The sequence below is a fragment of the Choloepus didactylus genome, chromosome 4, assembly GCF_015220235.1.
Source record: "Choloepus didactylus isolate mChoDid1 chromosome 4, mChoDid1.pri, whole genome shotgun sequence".
Classification (NCBI taxonomy): Eukaryota; Metazoa; Chordata; class Mammalia; order Pilosa; family Megalonychidae; genus Choloepus; species Choloepus didactylus.
Window position 1 is genome coordinate 124,166,255 of NC_051310.1, and position 24,414 is coordinate 124,190,668.

Here is a 24,414-nt window from a genome sequence, read left to right on the forward strand (position 1 = left end):
AAATTTTTCCTTCCTTTTTAACATAAGGAGCTGTTGTTCATATTGCTTTTTTCTTTGTTCTCTTGGAAATGAGGGCATTGTAAAAAACTTGATTGTGATTTTAAAACACCAGCAATTTTAATCTACAGTGTCAAAACCCAGGTATTTTCTGGCACCCTACAATTTGGTACCATGTAGCAGTCTCATGGGTTTGGAATGCAGAAATGAGTGTAATCTTTGTGATTTTAAAATGACGGTTACAAATAAGTTGGGGTTTTTTGTTTGTTTGAATTTTGTGGGGAGGATTCTGCTGGGGAGGTTGGCCCTGGTATTTAATGCTTATTGTGAGAAGTGTAAACATGAAACCATTTTAAAAAAGAGAGAGAAAGAGATGGAAGGGGAATCTATAGATTAAAAGAAGCTTTAAAAACACTTTTAAAAAACAGGTAAAACTAAACTATAGTGTTTAGGGGTGCACACTTGAATGGTAAAGCCATAACAAAAAGCAAGGAAATAATTACAATAAACATCAGAGTAAGCGTGCACATGGAGTCTTCTAGGATGGCTGCCAAAGTTCCATTTCCTCACTTGGAAAGTGCTTACAGAGGTGTTTGTTACAATAATTTATTTAGATATTAATTTGTTTTACTTGGTTTTCTGTATCTGTGTTCTATTTTACAGTTTTGAATGTTTTTTTTTAATTATAAAGAAATTTGCCTTTCCTATATGAATTGTATTTCAGGATGATCAAATACTTCTACTTGACATAAGGAAAATTTTCTTTAGCGAAAAATTCCAGGTAATAAATGTGAAGAGAAAGATAAAATTGGAAAATCACCATTTTGCAGCCCTTAATGGAAAAGAAGATTCAGGTAAAAATCATCAGTGGATGAAACCATTACATAGAAGGTGGGTGGGAAATATTATGGTGGAGGGATCAGGCTGTCACTACCTGAATCCACTAATCAATCAAAGAGTTACTATTAATATATATAGGACAAGCAGACGGGGAATTTCTGGTTAATAAATCAGAAGCCTGGTTTATTAAATCATCAGTCAGTTGACTGCACCTGTGTCTGATAACATCAATGAAGAATGTGTCTTCTGTAATGAGAGCATTCTATCAGCCGGATTTAATCCAGTCAGTTGAAGACTTTTAAGGGAGAAAGAGAGAGGAACTTCAATTCCTCTTCGGCTAGCCAGCGTCTCCTGAGGAGTTCATTGAACACCTTCATCAGAATTGCCAGTTTGCTGCCTGTCCTATAGAATTTGGACTCTTGCATCCCCACAGTTGCATGAAGACACTTTTATAAAATCTTATATTTACAGATATTTCTTATTGGTTCTGTTTCCCTAGAGAACCCTAACTAACTAATACAGCTTGGTACCAGGAGTGATTCTTGAGAAACAGAATCTTAAAATGGGTTTTACAGCTGTTTTCTACTCTGATTAGATTCAAAGGCACTAATGACTCCATTTCCAATAATCAAGATGGCACTGACAGTCCATGGCATGAGTTGGCAATGGAGATACGCAAAATATCACAATTTAATTCTCCTAATCATACTCTTATACGAAGCAAGGCTCTGCGTGACAGTATTTTTGACACTTAACAGAGTTTTGCAGAGTTAAGAGGTATAATGATATTGGCTGGTTGCTCTTAGATATGCTAGATAAAGTTATAAGAGAAAGGGAAGAGCCAAAGGCTTCAAATTTGAAAATTAAGTGCCATATGACTGATGTAAACATTTCTATGTGTGCCCTGAAAGAAAATCTTATTCATTGTGGCTGCAGACTTGAGATTTCTGAAAACCAGACCCAGAGTCTCATTGTGAGAGTAGCAGATTTACAACTGTAAACTAAAATCTCAATCCCAAGTCAGCAGACACATGTTTCACCTAAATGGGCTAAAATCTCTCCAGAATAAGGTACAAATCCTTGCATAACATTCACTCTTAAACTTGATATCCTATAACTTAAAAACTAAAGAGTACTATGAAATGAACAATACAACTTATGTCATATGATAGGGGGAAAAGAAAAAGAAGAAAGCAAAGATATTTTCTTTATGTACAAATACAAACATACTCATAACAAAACAAGGAGGAAATATTCATACCATCACCGTCCTAGTTTTGGTAACTGGTCACATGCTTGTGGTTCATGTTTATCACTACCTTTACCCTCAGCAAGCACTTCAGCTGGCTGTGGTTCTTTTCCTGGTGGGGTGAACTTTCTGAAGTTTCTGGGCCATTGGTAGTCCTGCCTGGATTGGGTTGTTGCAGGTTTCCATTGACTTCAATCACAGGGCATGGTAGTACTAAGAGATGCCCTTGGGTGTCTCCCATCTTCTGGGAAAACTCTTCTTTATCTCCATTGTGTAGTTGTAGTGCTATTTCCCCTTGATAGTCAGGATCAATCACCCCAGCCAGTACAGTAATCCCCTTACTTGCCTGTTGATTCAGAGGCACAAGAAGCCCAAAGTAGCCAGGTGGCAATCTTAACTTCCAGTTCAACTGAATTATTGTTGTGTCTCTGGGCAGAAGCACACCTCCTTTTGGAACTAAGACCTGTAGACCAGCAGAGCTTAAGGCTGCAGAGACAAGAAGCAAAAATTTTCCTAGTGAATCACTGGGAGTGATAATGAGTGGTGCCACTCCTGTTTCCACCCCTTGATTCCTGGACCCATGAATCCTAGCTATGGGAGAAACAGCCCCATAGAATAGACACTGAGTCAGAGCATACACAACATCCTGCAGAAAACTGCCCCAGCTCTGTAAGGTATTACCACCTAGTTGGTGCTGTAATTGAGTCTTCAAAAGGCCATTGCACTGTTCTATGAACCCAGCTGTCTCTGAATGATGGGGAACATGGTAAGACCAGAGAATTCCATGAGCATGTGCCCATTACCTCACTTCATTTTCTGTGAAGTGGATTCCTTGGTCAGAAGCAATGCTGTGTGGAATACCATGACAGTGGATAAGGCATTCTGTAAGTCCATGGATGGTAGTTTTGGCAGAAGCACTGTGTTCAGGGAAGGCAAACCCATATCTGGAGGATGTGTCTATTCCAGTAAGAACAAATGACTGCCCCTTATGGAAGTGGTCCAATGTAATCAATCTGCCACCAGGTAGCAGGCTGATCACCTCGAGGAATGGTGCCATATCAGTGACTGAGTGTGGGTCTCTGCTGGTGGCAGATTGGACACTCAGCAGTAGCTGTGGCCAGGTTGGCCTTGGTGAGTGGAAGTCTATGTTGCTAAGCCCATGCATGACCTCCATCCCTACCACCATGACCACTTTGTTCATGAGCCCATTGGGCACTGACAGGAGTGGCTGGTGAAAGAGGCTGACTAGTGTCCACAGAATGGGTCATCTTATCCATTTAATTATTAAAATCTTCCTCTGCTGAAGTCACCCTCTAGTGAGCATTCACATGGGACACAAATACCTTCAAGTTTTTTGCCCACTCAGAAAGGTCTATCCACATACCTCTTCCCCATATTTCTTTGTCACCAATTTTCCAATTATGTTCCTTCCAAGTCTCTGACCATCCAGCCAAACTGTTAGCAACAGCCATGAATCAGTAATATAAAGGCACCTCTGGCCAGTTTTCCTTCCAAGCAAAATGAACAACCAGGTGCACTGCTCAAAGTTCTGCCCACTGGGAGGATTTCCCCTCACAACTGTCCTTCAGGGACATCCCAGAAAGGGACTGCAGTGCTGCAGCTGTCCACTTTCGGGTGGTGCCTGCATATCATGCAGAACCATCTGTAAACCAGAGTTTTCTCTTCCTCAGTCAACTGATTGTAAGGAACTCCCCAAGATGCCATGGCTATGGGCTGGGAAAGAGAAGGTAAGGTGGCAGGAGTGGGGGTCATGGCATTTGGTCCACTTCCTCATGTAACTTACTTGTGCCTTCAGGACCAGCTCAAGCCCTCTCTCAGGTATACCATTTCCATTTTATGATGGAGTGCTGCTGTGCATGCCCAACTTTATGGCTTGGCAGGTCAGACAACATCCACCTCATGATAGGTAACTCCAGTCTCATGGTAACTTGGTGGCCCATGGCTAAGCATTCTTTCTCTACTCAGGCCCAATAGCAGGCCAAAAGCTGTTTCTCAAATGGAGATTAGTTATCTGCAGAGGATGGTAAGGATTTACTAAAAAATCCTAAGGGTCTGTGTTGTGATTATCCTATAGGAGCCTGCCAAAGATTCCAAACAGCATCTCTATTTGCCAGTAATACTTCCAGCACCATTGTATCAGCTGGATTCTATGGTCCAAGTGGCAGAGCAGCTTGCACAGCAGCCTGGACCAGTCACAGAGCCTCTTCTTGTTCCAGTACCCACTCAAAACTAGAAGCTTTTCTGGTCACTTGGTAAATGGGTCAAAGTAGCACACCCAAATGAGGAATGTGTTGTTTCCAAAATCCAAAGATGTCAACTAGGCATTGTGCCTCTTTCTTGGTCATAGGAAGGGCCAGATGCAACAGCTTATCCTTCACCTTAGAAAGGATGTCTCGACATGCCCCACACCACTGATCACCTAGAAATTTTACTGAGGTGGATGGCCCCTGTATTTTTGTTGGATTTATCTTCCATCCTATGACAGGCAAATGCCTTACCAAAAAATCTAGAGTAGTTGCTACTTCTTGATCACTGGGTCCAATCAACATATCATCAATATAATGAATGAGTGTGATGTCATGTGGGATGGAGAAACAATCAAGATCCCTGTGGACAATATTATGTCCTAGGGCTGGAGAGTTGATATACCCCTGAGGTAGGACAGTGAAGGTATACTACTGGCCTTACCAACTGAATGCAAACTGTTTCTGGTAATTCTTACTAATAGCTATTGAGAAAAAAGTATTTGCCAGATCAATAGCTACATACCAGATACCAGGGGATGTCGATTTGCTCAAGCAATGACACCACATCAGGGACAGCAGCTATAATTGAGTCACCACCTGGTTAAGCTTACAATAATCCATTGTCATCCTCCAAGACCCATCTGTTTTCTAGACATGACAAATAGGATAGTTGAATGGGGATGTGGTGGGAATCACCAACCCTGTAACCTTCAAGTCCTTAAAAGTGGCATTAATCTTTGCAATCCCTCCAGGAATCTGGTATTGCTTCTGGTTTACTATTTTGCTAGGCAGGGACAGTTCTAGCGGCTTCCACTTGGCCTTTCCTACCATAATAGCCCTCACTCCATGAGTCAGGGAAAGAATGTGAGGATTCTGCCATTTGTTGAGTATGTCTGTTCTAAATATGCATTCTGGCACTGGGGAAATAACCAAAGAATGGGTCTGTGGACCTACTGGACCCACTGTGAGACAGATCTGAGCTAAAACTCCATTGATCACCTACTCTAACTGGTGGACCACAGTGACATTTTGGGTCTCCTGGAATTAATGTCACTTCTGAGCCAGTATCTAATAATCCCCCAAATATCTGCTCATCTCCTTTTCCCTAATGCACAATTACCCTGGTAAAAGACCATAGGTCCCCCTGGGGAAGGCTAGGAGGAAGATTAAAAATACAAATTTTTGGCAGTGTAACAAGGTCCTTCTCCAAGGATACCTAGCCTTCCCCTCATTAAGAGGCTCTGGGTCTGTAAACTGTCTCAAGTCTGGGAATTGATTAAAGGGCCGTGACTCTCTATTTTTGTAATTCAAGTTAGACTTTTGTTCACTTGACCTAGAATTCTTCTGCTTATACAGATCAAACAAGAATTTAGTAGACTGCCCATCTATCTTACTTCTAGGTACTTCATGATCTACTAGCCAATGCCATAAGTTTCTGTGAGTCAGATTATTTTGACTGCTGCTTTGAGCCGGTTTTCCATTTGGTAGCCATGCTGACCTTTCTTTGGCAATTAACTGCTGCCATGTGGCTTCTGCCAACTCAGGATCTGATTATCCCAATTGTGTTTAAGGATTCCAGGTCAGTGATAGCAGTTCCCACAGTAATATCTGACCTACAGACAAGGGCAACTACAGTGCTCTTCAGGGGTGATGGAGATAGTATCACAAATTTATTCCTCACAGTCCTGGTAAAAGGTGTATCCTTTGAACATTCCAGGGGTAGATCATGAAAATAATTAGAAGTATCCCTCAAGCATTTACCTCAGGACATTCCTTTGCGGTTTCATCTCATGAGACAGGATTAATCTCTCCAGACAAAGGAGTGAGGGCTGCTTCTGATGGGAGGCAATTACAGGTTTATCAGGCACTGAACGGTTAATCTCTTTAGGTGGAGGTTGGATGGCAGGCTCCTCAGGGCAGACTGGAGGTTGAGAAGCTGTTTCCTCTAAGCAGGCTGGAGGTTGGGTAGGTGTCTCCTCAGGGCAGACTGGAGGTTGGCGGGGGAGAGACTGTTTCCTTAGGGCACACCATTACAGGTATATGTAGCAATGACTCAGCAGAATCCAGGGTTCCAGTGTCCCCACTGCCATCATTATCAACCCATATGTCCCCATCCCAATTTTCAAGATCTCATTCTTTTCCCAATCAATGCCTTTACTTTAACAGCAGACACCCTGCGAGGTTGAGATTTTAGTTTACGTTGTGTATCTGCTTCTTACACAATGAGACTCTGAGCCTGTTTTTCAGAAATCTCAAGTCTGCAGCCACAGGAAATAAGATTTTCTTTCAGGGCACACATAGAAACCTTTACAACTGTCATATGGCACTTAAGTTTCAAATTTGAAGCCTTAGCTCTTCCCTTTCTCTTATAACTCTATCTAGCATATCTAAGAGCAACCAGCCAATATCATTATACCTCTTAACTCTGCAAAACTCTGTTAAGTGTCAAAAATACTGTCACGCAGAGCCTTGCTTCATACAAGAGTTACGATTAGGAGAATCACATGGTGATATTTTGCGTATCTCCATTGCCAACTCACGCCATGGACTGTCAGTGCCATCTTGATTATTGGAAATGGAGTCATTAGTGCCTTTGAATCTAATCAGAGTAGAAAACCAATTGTAAAAGCCGATGTTAAGATTCTGTTTCTCAAGAATCACTCCCGGTACCAAGCTGTATTAGTTAGTTAGGGTTCTCTAGGGAAACAGAACCAATAAGAAATATCTGTAAATAAAAGATTTTATAAAAGTGTCTTCATGCAAGAGTCCAAATTCCATAGGACAGGCAGCAAACTGGCAACTCGATGAAGGTGTTCAATGAACTCCTCAGGAGATGCTGGCTAACTGAAGAAGAAGTGAAGTTCCTTTCTTTCTCCCTTAAAAGTCTTCTACTGATTGGATTAAATCCAGCTGATTGAATTCTCTCATTGCAGAAGACACTCTTCGTGGATGTAATCAGTCACAGGTGCAGTCAATTGACTGGTAATTTAATAAACCAGCCTTCTGGTTTATTAACCAGCCATAAATGTCTTTGCAGTAATGGTTAGGTCAGTGCTTGCTTGACCAGACACCTTTACACCATCACTTGGCCAAGTTGACACATGAACCTAACCATTACAGTACTAGATACAAGATTCAAATTATGTATAGCCAAGATGCTTGGTAAGAGATCGGTAGGGGGAGACCAAGATGTCTTCGCATCTTGAAATATGTTTATTTCTTTGCCAACTACAGCAGATGGCCACCCTTACTGCTTGTAAGAGAAATTTAACTCATTTAACAATAGCCTTATGGTCTTTCTGGTAGGATGCCAAGTATTTACATTAAACTAAGCTTTGATTAAGTTACTGTTTTATTGTGTGAGCAAGTAAATGGGAATATCCTCGAACCCAACTGAATCTTAATAAGAATATAATATTGTTATTGAATGTATAAAGACTACTCTGTTTTTAATTTGGTCCCTGAAGTCCACTGTAGTCTGTGAAATTAGGCTATGCAAATATTTTTATTATAATTAGCCCTGTTTTACAGAGCTTCTTGATATAGGCCTGTGTTTGCATTTGTAAATCAACAGTATTTCTTCTGTCAGGGTGAGATGGTCCTACATGTGGAAGGGGACAGGCGTCTTAACATTCATTGAGTACTAGTGATAGGTGCCTTCATTTAACTGCTTCTAAAAAGGCAAGGCCAGTTTTGGGCTTTGAACCTGATTTCAAAGTGAGGAAAGAGTTCCTCACTTCTTGATGATCCCTTACCCATGCACAGGAAGACCAGGTTCTACAGAGGCCCTAACTACAAAGCCCTGCTTAAGTTGCCCCTCTCCAATATTCTACAAGTTTTTATCTCAGCCCTTAGTTACTTATTCCTGGACCTTTAGAATCTGATATTATATCAGAAAATGCCTAGGTAAACCACACCACTCCTTCAAGCAGGGAAGTGGGATTTGGAAAGATGAGGTAAGTAATGAGTTCATACTAGCATTCGAGCCTCTTGGTCCCTGACCCAGTGCTTTTCCCTCCACAGATTCAGGACCTCCCTGAGAACGTACAGCTGCTTAGAAAGGTTAGAGGAGATGAAGCAACCTGCACTTTCAGTTCACTGTTCTTTGCAGCTGAAAGCATGCTAAACTGATACACCTCTCTTACCCCAGGTGTCTGCCTTCCACACACCCATTTCAGGGCCATTCTCCAACCACCTTTTTAGCTGGGCAGCAGTATATGAAATGTGTGTGTGTATTCAAATCTCCCAGCAAAGAGATTTCTATTAAATCAAATCTATACCTGTTCCATTATCTCTATTCCAGAGACAGAAATGCCCAGCAAAATGGGTCTTCCCTGGTTGTAAATCTAGGGGGCTCTAAAAGTATAAAAGCAATATCCTGCTCTGCTGGTATGCTGCCCAAACAACCCATTATCTGTTCCATTGCTCACAAGTAAGGCTTTGTCACTGGATGATTTTGGACCCATAGTCCTGATCCTTAGATGAATGCCCAGGATATGGTAGCATACAGCCTTAACAAAATGGTCTTCTATTTCCAGTGCTGCCTTGGGTGGAAAATATCAGATTATGCTCTAAGACTGAACTTATTCCTGAGCCCATTAATTCTTCGTGATCCTTTATGTCAGGAACCAAATTTATTTCCCAAAATCAAGATGCATAAAATTTTGAAGACATAATAATCAAAAGTTCCTCATTAATTGAATTCTGCCAGCAGATGAGCAACTTCATGGACTGATTATCAAAGCCAGGCAAAGTGACTGTCAGCTTGAGCATGGCATCTGTTGGAACAAACTCCTGCTCTCCCTGGCTTCTTGATCTAGGCAGAGAACATGAAAATTTGTTACATCAGATACCTGCCTTGAACTCCAGATCAAGGTAAAATGCCAGTGCTTACATGAGCCTCTTCACTTCCCATCTTCTGCCTTGAGCTATAATTAGCAGTCAGGGAAATTAACAGGAGGTTTGAGAGTATGTCTCCAAAATGAAAATCAATGGGGAAATGATTTGCTTTACAGAAATTTGTTCTGCATGCAAAGTTCCAGGAATATATTAAAGTGAGGTCTACTACAGATTAAGCACAACATCTAAATAAGCCTCAAATTATCTAGCCAATAAGATAATACAAAATAAATTTCTAAATGATCTTTAAAAATGTTTCCCATCATATTAAGATAGTGATCTCCTTCTAAAAAAAAGTAGGAACAGTAGGACTGTTGACAAATTAGGTTTTTGTTGTGAAATGTTTTTAAAATCTTTCCAATGCTCTTCAGACCCTAATTTTTATATAATTTTAAAACTTTTTATTATGGAAATTTCAAGCAAATATGAAAGTAAAAACATACACAGTATAATGTAATGAGTCTTCATGTACCCTTAGCCCAATTCAAATAATTATCAATTCACTGTCAAGCTCATTTCACCTGTACTCCAACCCATTTTCCCAAAGATTATTTAGAAGCAAATACCAAGTATATCATATCTTTTTAAATATTTTAACAATTTATACCCATTGTTAAGTCCAGTTCTCAAAAAAAACTCTTTTTTAATCATTCCTGATTTTTAGTAGTCAACAGTTGTTTAAAACCCCTGGTATAGCTTCTGTAAAAATAAACATATTTACTTAAATTCCTTTACATTAATATTTGATTCCTTCATTCATTCATTTGCTTGTTCATTCATCATACATTCAATAACATTTATTAAATACTTACTATGTGATGGGCCTATTTATGGTGTGGGAAATACAACTATGAAAAGTAGCTTATATTCTGGTAGAGGCAGGAAAACAATAAACAAGTTAGAATATTCATAAACAAGATAATTTCAGAAGGCAACAAAGAAGGTGATGTGGTAATAACTACTGTGATATTTCAGCTGATACCTGAAGAATATAAAAGAAACAGTTTATTTGAAGTCTGGAGATAGAGTGATTCAGGTAGAGCAAATCAAGAACAAAGACTGAGGCAAAGAAGAGCTTTCTGTGTCAGGGAACAAGTTACACAGTGTTAAGTTCAGCATAGTGAACAAGGGAGAAATTGGTAAGATGTAAGGTTGAAGAATGTGGTAGACAGTAGCCCCAATAAACTCTGCCTTCCATTATTCATGTCCTTGGCAGTCCCTCCCACACTGACTCTGGATATTACCCTGTGACTTGCGTTGGCCAATGGGACAAGCCCTTGCACACGGGGGTTTGTTTTCTTGGAACGCTCTCTCTTGACGCTAGCCACCAAGCTGAAAAGGCTCGAGTATTGAAGGATGAGAGGACACATGGAGAGAGACTCTGGAGGCTGAGAGTCCATCTTGTACAGTCCAGTCCCACTCAAGCTCCTAGGTGAATACAGTCAGCTCACTAAATTGTAAGAAATAATAAATCGTTGTTTTAGAGCTTTATATTTTGGGATGGTTTGATATGTAGCAATAGATAACTGAAACAGAAATTGGCACCTGGAAGCAGAGTATGTGAAGCCATACAGAAATTGAAATGTGATTTTGAGACTGACATACAGGGGAAGGCTGGAAGTGTTAACAAAGGCAGTGAGGAAACTGTTATTGGAGGCTGGGAAGATGGTCATCCATGTTTTAAAGTAGTGGAGCAGTTAATGAATCTGACAACAGTAACACAGAAGATAGAAAATGTACTTAATGAATTTGTGCATCTGACCAAAGGAGATTTCCAGATAGAATATTGAAAGGGCAAATTTGTTTCTTTTAGCTGCCTCTGATAAAATAAAGGAAGAAGAAATCAATCAAGGAAGGACCAGTTTAATTTTTAAATTTCAAACAGCATTTAGAGGAATATATTTCAGACCTAGGGTTTTCTTGGTTGGAAAAATAAGTCTTTCTCTTTCCCAGACTCTCCAGCCCCTAAAAGGTTTCTCTAAGTAAGAAATAGCCTCAGGATGCTGCCAGCAAAATTTGACCTTAGTCAAGATCAAATTAAGGGTATAGCGGTAAGACCTGTTCTAAAACATCAGAAATATTTAAGCAGATGCTTTGGACTTTTTCAACTTTAGCCTTTTCAGCTAGCCAAAAGTGCTTCTAAAACCTTCAGGGCATTTTCACACAGTACCTTCACTCAGAGCGTGGTTCCACTACTTGGCCTGGCTCCAAGAGGTGTATGGATGTGGGTGTGACTTGTCTAATGGAGTAGATTATAAATTAATACACAGAAAACCCACAAACTTTTAAAGGAGTTGTACAGGCTTAAACTTAAAGGGACAGACAATTCAAATTGAAAAGAGAGCTCTGAGCCCCTAACTTTCCATGAGCAAGAAGCAGACTGAGAAATTACTCAACTGCAAAGATGAACCATTTCTCATGGAAAAGGAAAAGTGGTCTCAAGGACAAGAGTCAACAGCCAATAACAGTGGATTAAGGAACTACTTCCTAGGAGCAGAAATGCCCTAATCTAATAACAGTCCCTGCCTCTGAAGACAGGGGAACTTGCAATATGTGCCTGGCTGGATTTCAGAATTGCTCAGGGCCTGTGCCTGCTATGTTTCTTCAGTGTCCACCCTTGCAAGTCTATTGCAGTTATCTTACCCATCTCTCACTATTGTACATGGGACTGTTGGGAGGTGGTGCTGGTGGAAGATAACATGAATTTTTAGTTCACGGTTTTCCAAACTAAAAAAAGCTACATCTGAGCAACCTTATCCCCATCCAGTCACCGTATATCATGAAATTCAGAACACTGAGCTGCTGTCATAATTGGATAAGACTTTGGGATTCTTGGAAGTGGATGATTGTACTTTGCATTGGGAGAAATGCATTCAGAGAAATAATTTGTGGCCGGAAGGTGGACTGTGATAGTTTAAAGACTGCCATAACATCTTTTCTGCTTCCCTATCAGGATTTAGAGTCTATTTCCTCTCCCCTTGAATCTGAGCTGACTTTGTGACTTGTTTTGACAAATGGAATGTAGCAGAAGTGACACTGTGCCAGTTCTGGGACCAGGCCTTTTTTAAGCTTGGCAGCTTTCAGCCTTCTTGGATCTCTGAGCCACCAAGTAAAGAGGTTCAGCCACCCTGTTGGAGACACTAAATGGAGAGAGAAATATTCCTGGCCAAGCCCCAGCTGTTCTGGCCATTACAGCTGAGATACCAGGCATGCAAGTAAACCTATCTTAAATTCCCAGCCCCAGGCAAAGGACTATCCTGCCTGTTCCAGCAAGTCCAAAGTGCAGAACTGTGAATAAATACATGGTTGCTGTTTTAAGACACTATGTTTTGGTATAGCTTGTCACAAAGCAATAGATAAATGAAACAGAAATGCTGTGATGGATTAAAGATGGCTACAAATTCCTTGGGCTTCCTTCTATCAAGAGGTAGAGGCTATTTCCCCTTTCCTTGAATCTGCGTTGGCCTTGTGACTTGCTTTGACTCAATATATTACTCCTCATGTTCTGTGGATTAGCTGGGGAGTTTGTCTGCTGGTTTTGCCTAGACTCACTCACGTGGTTTCATTCAGCTGGGCTGGAAGTTCCAAACTGGCTTTGCTCACAGGTCTGGCAGTTGGTGCTGGCTGTCAGCTGGGATGTCTCAGCTCTCCTTCATGTGTTATCATTCTCCAGGAGGTTAGACTAGTTTCCTTATATGGTACTTTTTAAAGCAGCATTTCTAGGAGGAAAAGGCATGAGCTGCAAGGCTCCTTGAAGATGGTTCTCTACAACTTGCACAGTGTCACTTGTACCACATTCCATTAGCCAAAGCAGGTCACAAGGCCAGCCTGCATTCAAGAGGTGGGGAACTCAAGTACACCTCTTGATGGAAAGAGCTGCAAAGTATTTTGGCCATGTGTTTCAATCTAACACCAATGGAGACACTTACCACAAGAATTGTAGTCAAATGCCAGGAATTTTTTTGCTAAGGAAAAGTGTGTAATGGGATAAAAGAAACTATATTTGGTTCATCATCATCTTGTCTGGCTTAGTCATAAGTTCCCCTTTTGAGTGACCACCCTAGCTAACTGACCTGGGTGTAGCTGCAACTAGCAAGGCCTGTACCTCCATATAGTTTGGAGGATAAGAGCCACACTCAGCTTCTCCAAACAATCCTTGCCACTTCTGCCCTTTCATACTGCATAGTTTGCTAACAATGCATGTATCTCTATATGGTTTGGATGATAAGAGCTGCCCTCAGCTTCTCCAAATGGCCCTTTCTGCTTCTGCTTTTTGCATCATATAGTTTAAAACTGCCAATTCCCGATAGCTAAGGGAAAGCCCTACCCCTCCCCTCTGGGTCACAATAAAAGAGCTCAGTACCCATATCTCCCCCGACCACCACCACCACCCCCACTGACCATTCTGGGGGCCTTGGTTAGATGAGCCCTGGGTCCCCCTGCTGCCTTCACTCTCCCCTCTCCTCCTCCAGACCCTTTGATCTGTCCTTTAAGCATTCTCAGCTGACTGGCTATCTGTTTTGCCTCTCATCACCCAAAGAATATCCACATAACATCCAAAACAATTGATGTAGATGAGGCATAATGCCTTTGGCTGCTCTTGGCTTACTGACTGGCTCTCCCAGATAGCTAAAACCATCTGGGTACTGTCCATGGTTTGCTGAAGTACGTCCACACAGCTTTGCGCCACTAAGCTTCCCAACCCAAATTGGCAGTCCCGTAGATCTGAGTCCTCAGGAACCGCAAATGGCCTGCCCTAGAATGGCAAGAGGGGAGAAGAATCCCTGTGGTTTCTAGCACTCTTCTGAACAGGAATGACTGGCCTCAGGAGATGCAGACACTGAGAAACATTGACCACATAACAAAGGTCTTGTCAGGGCTCCCACAGTAGGACCCCTCAAGGCAGGAGACAGGCATTCCCCACCCCAAGCTGTGACTTGCCAGTGAGGCAGCTAGAGCTAAATGCAGGCTGAAAGGGAGCATGCTAGACCTCCCAGCACTGAGATCACAGCAGCTGGGAGACTCCAGCCACTGTGTCTGTGGACTGTGCATTCAGGTCTTAAACCCACCCCTAGCTCGAGGGGCACCCCTATATGGGAAGCATAAAGGCACCCCGCAAGCAATAGTTCTGCTAGGGTCTACAATTCTCATATTGCTGTGGTTGCTTTTCACTGCTGACCCCTGGTGTGAGATGGCCTAGGGACTATTGGGCACAAAGGGAGAGGGGTAGGTGTCAGCACCTCCTCAGACACCAGAGGAAGTTTCTAAGTTGTCTAAGAAATGTAAGAAATGAGCCTGCCAAAGCTCTGGTGTTATGCTGCTGTGGCCTGGGGGCTATGCCTGATGATCCCACCACTGTCACACTAGTGAAAACAAACTCCAACCCCCATGAGGTCACTTGGAACACCCTAGAGAGAGAGACTTGCCCATGAGTCTGGTCCGCGAGAAGCACAAATTTTCCTCATCATCACGTGTAAGGTCAAGTAGGGTTCTAAAAGGGGGCCCATACTGGAAACTAAAACTCATCCCCGCTAAAATGAGGCAATTGTCCAGTACCACTAAAGACTCTGAGCCCCTCCCCTATTAACTTGGGGAAAAAAAAAAAGAGATACACCCGTTCATAGCAAGTATTACCACCAAGGCAGATGCCCCCTGGCAAACAATTAATGAGGCCCAATAACTGCTTAAAAAGATTTGAGTGATGCAATGGGCATAGCAGTTCTTTGAGCATTCAGAAATAGGAGATCCAGAGTTTGTTCTCTGGCCCTGGAGAGGCCCCTTTTAACACCAAGTCATGGAAAATTGTCTTACAAGGACCTCCCTCTTCCCAAATTACTGGGCAGCCTTGCTCAATCTTAGCAGCAGCACTCATACTATCCATGAGGATATGGATGGGGTCCGAGCTGTTGGCAGGATCTAGGAGGCTCACACAAGAGTCACAGGTCCTGTGTTATCAGGCCCAGGAGGTCACCCACAGGGGCCACATGGCCCTGCCCTGGAGGAACCCACCTCCTTCTGCGTATCAAAGGCCCAGTCTCCCACCCCCCTGGGAGTTGTAGCTATTGAAACAATTCTTATTAAATAGCTACCCTAAGTGGTGGCATTTTTGCTCTTATTTTCCCCACTATATGTATTGATACTTTAACAGGTCACCTGGAATAAGATGGAATCTTTGACTTCCTTGGTAGATTGTGCCAAATGGGACCCCGCAGAACTGCTCCTGCCAATCAAATGATAAACTCCACAATATCACCTGAAGCAAGGCACTGTGGGGCTCCAGCCTATATCCAAGATCATCTCCCCATACAACAGCCCTATTCAGCCAGTTTTTTTTTTTTTTTCATTTTTTAAAATTAATTTTATCAAACAATTTAAAAAAACAGACAATAAAAAAAAAAAACATTTCAAACAAAACCAAAACAAAGGAATAAGAAAAAACAGATAACTTAAAACAACTACATTATTTCCAAGATGTTCCTACTCTACCCCAAGAAAATATACAGACTACCACACAGCAAAGGAATAAGAAAAACAGATAACCTAAGATAACTACATTTCTGTGAACTTGCTCCTACCATACCCACCAGAAATTAACAAACTTTAGTCATTCCTGAGCATTCCCAGAACATTAAATTTACCCATGATAACTTATCCGTTCTTATTATGTTATAGTTCCCCCTTCAATAATTGCTATCTATTGCTAGGTCCCCTACATTCTACATTATAAACCATTTATTTTACATTTTTCAATGTCAACATTAGTGGTAGCATATAATATTTCTCTTTTTGTACCTGGCTTATTTTGCTCAGCATTGTCTTCAAGGTTCATCCATGTTGTCATATGTTTCATGACATCGTTCTTTCTTAATGTTGCATAGTGTTCCGTTGTGTGTATATACCACATTTTGTTTCTCCATTCATCTGTTGAAGGACATTTGGGTTGTTTCCATCTCTTGTCAGCCAGTTCTTAAAGTCTCCACCAATGAAGTGTGATTACCCTAACTAAAACTAACCTTAATGCACAAATCCTACCAATTAAAGCTCCTAGTCCTAACATCTTCTAATTAATAACAGGTAAACACAGGAGCATGGGCAATTACTTTGCTATGACTGACTTGGCCACCATATTTCATTCAGTGCCAATACCTTAAAGAGAGAGAGAGAGAGATTTTAGGAATCTAAACACTACCACCAGGACCTTAACAAATGATCTTGTAAAAAATGCTTATCAGCACCATATAGCTGACATCTGATTAAGGGGACAGCTCTCTCATAAGGGGGCCTCTAAGAGGACCTAGCCACATTCAGACATCATTTTCAAAAATGAGGCTGAGCAATAGCACCCTACTAAATACTAGGGCCACCAAACTTTTGTCAAATTCCTGGGCATCATCACTTCCCCAAGGGCAGCCAGATTCTTACCACCATCAAACATAAGCTTACTTCAGACACCCAGACATGTACAACACTTATTAGGATTATGCATGTTCTGGAGGTAAAACATCCCACATCTCTCACTCTCATTATAGCCCATATACAAAGTCATACATATTTCTGGTGCTTTCCACTGGGGAGGACTCCAACAATGTGCTTTAGAATTGGCACAATAAGCCATTTCCCAAGCCATGCCCCCTTATCCCTCCAGGAAGGGATTTTAAATTAGAGGCCTAGGCTACCTCCAAATATGCCCCCTGGAGTCTTTGAACTAGGCATGGCAAATCACGGCTGCTTATTGGTCTCTTCTCAAAATGGAGCTACTTACAAGGCACAGCTGGTCGGCGTGCACACCTCAGACTCGCACAATGCCATGGGTGAGAGACAATTCTATGCAGGAACTCAGTACACTCACTGAAACCTTGCTGGTAATATGGAAATGGCACCTACAGGAGAGGGCTAAACCTGACAAACAGGGCCTTTCCAAATTGCAGGAGTATGTGGCTTCCCTCATGCTCAGACCCTGGCCCATGGATCTTGAGATGCTGGCAACGGTGCCCCCATTTATTCCTCCTCTATCCAAGTGGGGAACCCCTTGGGTCCAACTAACATAGAAAGAAAGTTGACATATCTCACCAGTGGCAACGCTTCATTGTGCACAGCTCAGCTCACTGGAGGACCCTGGCATATCACCCAACCACAAACACCCCACTTACTAAGATGGCTGTTGGTCTACACAGTTGGCAGAGTTGGAAGCTCTCTGGTTAACCCCCCAGGATGCTCTGAGCTTCCAGTTGCCCAATCTCCAAATCTTCACTGATTCTTGGGTAGTGGCCAAAGGGCTGACAGAGGGGTCAGGCCAATGGAAACAAAATAATTTTCTCATACCAAAAAGGCCTTTGTGGAAGGTTTCACGTTTGAAAACAGCTTACAACTTCATCCATTTCCACACACTCTCACCTCACCACACAAGAGTACAGTGCCAATAAACTACCTAAAGTTCATTCCTACACAACATCACTAGCAGGTGTCTTGGAGACTGCCCACTCAGGCCCCCCAAGCTGCTCCTACCATCTGGTGTTCTGGGCCCATCACACCTCAGGCCCAAGGTTCCTCTGCCTTGGTGGAGTGGGCACATAAAAAGGGATTGCCTCTAGGCCCATCACTGGCCAAAACAGTTATTAAAGGCACAAGTGCTCTGAAACCAAACATTGGCATCCCATAGATGGGGTCAAATTCCACAGATGGGGGTTAAATTCTTCTCCTGTTGCCCTATGAATTGCATAGGACCACTTCTCATCACTGCAGAGCCACTAGGAAGTGGAAATGATCACTCCCAAACCAAGCACTGAAATGGTTTTGGGTCACCATTAGAGGGGGATGCCAGTCACATTAAAAAAAAAAAAAAAAATGCTTCCTTTTATGCTGCCATGAGTGCCCATTACCCACATGAGGTATAATACCCAGGCTACCAAAAATGACATAGAGCAAGCCTTAAGAGAAAGCATTATGAAAGCTGTCAACAAGGAAAAAACACCACCAAGTCTGGCTGTCATGATACAAATAGCAGCCCCAGAAGCCAGTCCTCACCAATTGGTGCAATGTCAATGTTCACCCTGACTCTGGGTTTTAGTATTTTTAGTATTCACTGCATAGGTCACAGGCTTACTTACCGACCCACAAGGCCTCGCCACGCAGGCCCAGGAATTCCCAAAGGTAAACTTCTAAAATTGTACCCAGGGATGGGACAGAGGAGATTGTTGGCTGTGTCACTCCTCAACCACCTGCACCCAGTGTGCCACCAAGTGTGGCTGATGACTCAAAGCCATCCAACCTGTATATCAAATGGGTCCATTGGCACCAAAGCATAAATGATTCTCTACCTAGACATAACCTAAATAAGATTCTCATGCAGCACAAACAGCCTCATGAATATAATCAAATCAAACCCACATGACTAATTGTCCTCTACCGCAGCCTGCCAAACATACTATTCTAAGACAAGAGCTTAGACTGCAGAAAGGGGACAAAGAATTAACACCCAATTAGCATATAAGTGTGGGCAAAACATATTCTCCCTGTGAAGGGAAGTACAGAGGGCCGTGTGGGAATACTCAGCCAAAGCCTTTGCTAGGTGCATCCTAGACAACCCCCTAAAAGTCATGGAGATTTGTGATGACAACTTTCTTCAGAAACCTACAGAGATACCATGACTAGAGCTGCCCAATGGTATTTAAAAGCCCATGACAAAATTCTCCATCCTTTATGAATTGCTACTTGGGAGGGATACTCACCCCCAGGGTGGTCCCCAGGGTTCACCACCTCCAATACCTTGCCCCAGCCCACAAGTTCACTGATGGAGAAGATATTGCCCACTGAGAGTCACCCACCACTGCTCCTGTCACCCCAATAATGAAAGCCACTCCTACGCTCAAGCCAGCTGATAAACCAAGACACTGCCTTTAGAAATGGGGGGAACAAAAGACCACTGCCTGGCTAAATGCCTAACCATGGACCCTTCTTCCTAATGCCATGCTTGTCCCCATGAATCTCTCCTCTCAGTAGTGTAAAGCTGCCTTATATTCTGCCACTCCCTCCTGGCATGCTAAATGTTGTATCTCTAATATCACACAGCAGGAACAATTTTCCAACATCTATAGGCCCATGTGTTTGCCCTCTGTATGCTAATAAACGCTAATAACAATAAATAGATTCCTTAGCCCAGGTAGTCTTAGATAACCACTTAGCCCTAGACTACCTCTTGGCCAAAAAACACCTCCATGGAAATTATCCAGTCATCACCCACATTTGGGTGGGGCACATCTCCATGGAAACACTCAAAGAATTACAATCTAATCCACACTGATACATCTGCCCACACAAGATTACATCAAAGATAATGGCATTTTGGGAGACATAATACATTCAAACCGGCATAAAGGTGTTCCGTAATATAACTAAGGTTTTTTCAACAAATATCTCAGACCTTTAAAAACCTCCAATATTTCCTCTTAGCTATCCCCTGAAGTTTGAAGGAAATGGCTCTGCAAAGTCTTCCAGCTCTCCGTTTTATTTCTTATTGACATTTTTATAACAACCAATATCCTCAAATGCCTTATACACTGACTCAATAATGCTATGCCTCTGGCCGTAAATGTACCAGCCAGCCAAATTGCCACAATCCTCCAAATGAATGATGCTGAGGCATCAAGGGATGGATTGCTATAGCTATCCAATTATTTTTGCATGTGCTGCCTCAGCATCCATCTTACTTTGGCTAAGCTACTTGCCTCGACACTGACATTTGGCCTAATTAATAAGCAGCTTTCCAGCCTGGGGGCATAAATTTCCCCAGAGCCAAACCCATATCTGTGGCCACCACCTGCATTACCCACACACCTCACTGAAAACCCATAGCTAATTCCAAATGGTAAGCTAACCATCTCTACTGCCTTTGACCCCCACCCCTTTCCCTTTTGCTTGCTTTACACTAATTGACCCTTGATGCTCACAAAAAATCTATTAACCTCCACCCCTGGACTACAATAAAGGTGCAAGTCCACGGGTCCCTCTCGCTCTGCTTGTGTGCTCCCCACCTGTGGGCTGAGCCCCCCGAGCCGATCATGTTCCCTGTCGATCCCTCCAGGCACCCCTCATTCTGTGAGACCTGGAAGTAACAAATTATCTTTTCTCATGCATTATGGCCTCACTTTCCCATTGTGCCACTCCTAACCTCCACCTGAACCCAGATTTAAAATCCAACTTATCTAATGTGGAACAAAATGCTTAAATATAGTAGAATTCGGTATTTAAAACTTAATCTCATAAGAACATTATACCATCATTTTATTTTAGTTCTAATGTCAAGCTACCTTAACCTTTGATTTTTGTTTTTGAAAGCCAATTTAAAAAGAAAGTTACTAACTGCTAAAGCGGAGTCTCCAAACTATTTTATAAGAAAGTTCTAACAAACATTTCCTTGAGATAACCCCATATGGACTGTATGTTTCTCCAAAAAAAGTGGATGCCATTGCTGGTAGTTCTTCTCCCCTAAAATCCATTTAAAATCTGTGGAATAGAGGATAAGCAGAAAGTAGAATACCGAAGCTGTCCATGGCTTGAAGTTCTGTCAGGTAAGACCCCCAGTCCATTGATCTACTAGACATCCTGCTCTAAAAAGTTGTGTAAAACCCTATGTTTCATAGTGGCAGTCTTAACTTTTCTGGAATAGTTCTTGAATGATTAATAATTAGAATTGCACTGAAAACCAGATGTTATAGAAAATCCTTTAGTTTATGAATTCTACAAATATGTTTGCTGAACTAGAAGAGACTGAAATCTGCCTTTATTCATGGGCCAGAAATCAATTGCCACAAACACTTGTCTAAACTTGATAAAGGTAAACTTACCCATGTAAAGGAATCTATGTGATTGCCAGTATCATGTTTTATCATCAAGAGAAATCTCTTGGACAAAGTGTTTTTGATCAAAAATGCAATAAGATATTTATTTCTGCTTGAGAATTAACACAGTGCACTTCTCAAAATAGATTAAGATGGAAGCAATCAGTGGTATCAGTGAGGCACTCTTTTAGGGGGATTGAGGGGGGTTGTATGGTTTTCTGTTTTTACATCATAATTGAGTTCAGTAAGGCGAAAGATGCATGCAGTCTTCCAGTTTTGCCACTAGATGGAGAATGCATCGTCTCACCAACGCAAGACTGAAACCTCAAAAGATTTCCTATGTTGTACAAAGTACCAGGCCCTGCAGTTGATAAAAAATAAGATGCAAATGATGTCCTAAATGTCCTTAAAGTCTAATGAGGACAAGACCAGAACTCAGCAATCTGTATTTCAAAGCAGAATATGAATGTCTAAAGATAAACAAGTGTTTCTATGGAAACTCAAAAGACTAACTCTGTGAGTTAGCAGAAGATATTTATGCGAGGCAGAGTATTTCAACAGACAAAGGTGGAAGTGCTGCATAAACAAACATAGAGGCAGAAAAGCATGATAATATGTTCATGGACTATCAAATAGTACAGTTTTCTTGGCAGAGATAAGGCTTGGGATGTAGTATACAGCTACATTACTTTAAATGCAGAGATGAAGAGATTATAATTAATTTAATCAGCGGTGGGGTTGCCCCTGGAGGTTTCTTAGAGATGCCAATGTGTGAAGCTCCTCCACATTCTCTCCTTCAGGCAGTCAGGACTCCCTCCTTCCCATAGCCACGGTCCTTGGACCTACCTCACTCACCACAGTGCTTTAAAACTGGTTGTTTACTTGAATGCATCTTGACCAGAAAGTGTATTTCTTGTGGGCATAGATGTTTTTTCAGTTCAGCTTTGAGTCCCTAGCATTGTGCTGGGTGCATGTTAGCTGCTCCAGAATAAGATGTATCAGATAGCTCAGGAGCCCAGAGAAACGGAAAATTTGGGGACTCATTTACTATGAGAGAATCAAGGAATGACTGCTGGAAGTGGGGGGGTAGCAAATTCTACCACAGATTATTCTGCAGTAGATGAAAGATTTGACAAATAAATGTATATAGGGGTGGTGAAAATGAGAGATTTTTTAAAAAATTAATTTCTCCCCATTTTTTCTCTGATTATAAATGGTATTCATGATGTTGTTATTTTGATTATTTTCAAAAGTTTGACCTACCATTAAAGAAGGTAGGTTTCCTATAAATGAAAATTTTCCAAAGAATATACCACATCATGAAGGCAAATCTAAAACATCAGTCCCCAAATTTTATCGAGTTAAGGCAGCATTATTTGGACACATAAACTATATTGCTGCAATGCACAATGTCCAATTACGACAGAGATTGCAAACTGGTGACTTGGGGTCCCATCTACCTTCAGACATGTTTTGTTAACTTTGCAGAATGTTTTTAAATGTTTTGAGCTCATTGATATTACTTAACAAATCATGAGATTTTCACATCCAATCTGGATTTCTGGCTTCTCTTGAGCAATTGGAAAGTCTGGTAACAAGACACAATAATCAGCTGGAGCTAAGTAGAAACACCTCCCTGCCCTTTAGATAATGTATGTATTCCAGTCTGCCACAGTCCCACTGCTCTGTTTTTCAATACACATGACTCACTCTTCTCATTTACATCATCTGTCCTGCCCCACAGACATTTGATGCATGTGACGCCTGAGTCTGCTCAATAGGATCTATGAACTTTAGGATTTTTGTTAAACCAGTCATTACCTGTCATTGCACACTTGGTGCTCTAACCAGTCATTACCAGTCATTGCACACTGGTGTTATAAAACTCTTCACAGCCTGCATGCACATTTTGGTAAGTGTGTAAAATTTATTTTGTTACAACTGAGCATATACCATTACTTCTGTGAGCTGAGTGAGTGGTGAGACCTGCTGTCAAATGGAGTACAATTGCTACAAATAAGAGGTAAGAGGCATGATATAGGACCAAGAAATATCACATGATTATTGGAGTATCTTAGAATTCTTTCTCATGAGTATATAAGGGAACATGGTCAGGGCAGCAAAAATGTCTACCCAAATAACAGCACAATGAATACAATAACTATGGTAGTGAGATATTTTGAAATATATCAATTTACTTTTTTGTACTGCTTTATCACAACTTCCTCCCTCATTTAGCAACCATTCCCTTAATAAGGGTTAGGATTTTTATAGCAGAAATTCAGACAGAGTCAGTGTTTAACTCTTGAAGCTTATTTCAGAAGCAAGAGTCTTGAAAACCAGGTATATCAGTCAGGTCTAACCAGGAAAACAGAAACCACTTTAAGCTTACAACAGAGGAAAATTAATGTAGGTAACTGAATACATGGGAAATGGAAGATCTGGGAGAGATTAACAACATCAGTAAGACTAGAGACAAGGGAGGAGTTGGTGTTATGCAGGGAAGCTGGAACCATAGTGGGATACTGCTGAGGCAGAGAGAAATACTCAGGCTCTTTGCTTCCCACCCCCATCCCCGTCTCCTGCAAGGGTCTCCCATGGACTGAACCCAGCCTGAGCCAACTCCACACATGGGCCAAAGGGCTGGGCAGCAGGAAGGCAGGAATAGACTGGGGAAAACAGGCTCAGGGCCAGCATGCCGATGACAAATGCCAGCCATTTGAGATAGCACAGGGTTTTGTTTTGTTTTTAACTTCCAAAACATTCTCTTTAAATATTTAGATCTAAAGATAGGAGGGCTAAGTTTAGTGTTTTTAATATAAATCGTAGAGTATGGGATATGAGGTAACGGCAATTTCCTGTCACACAGAAAGGCAATAAAAACCTTTCCTGGCTCAGGAGGAGGAGCTTGGTGAGAAGGCTGAGGAGAACAGGATTCTCAGGCAACATGAACGGGAAGAGGGGGGACAGAGAACTCCATGCTTGAAATTCCTAGAGCAGAGGGGGTCATGCATAATCTTCTGCCTGGATATTTGGAAGGACAATGCCTTAAAGAATGCCGCAGGCTAACATGGCAACCACGAAGAAGAGAAATGATGGGCTGAAGTGTTTAGGTAGGTGCCTCTGTACAGGATGCACAACTGCTGAGAGAGCCTAGGGATTGGATTCCCATTGAAAATCACATCCTCCTTGAGCGGAGGCTAATGCAGGAACTATAGGCATCCATAGCAGATGGCAGAGCTGGTGGTGGGGTGGACACAGCAGGGAATAAGACACCTTAGCTGAGACCAGCAAGGTGCAGGGTCGGCAGCTGGGCCAGACATTC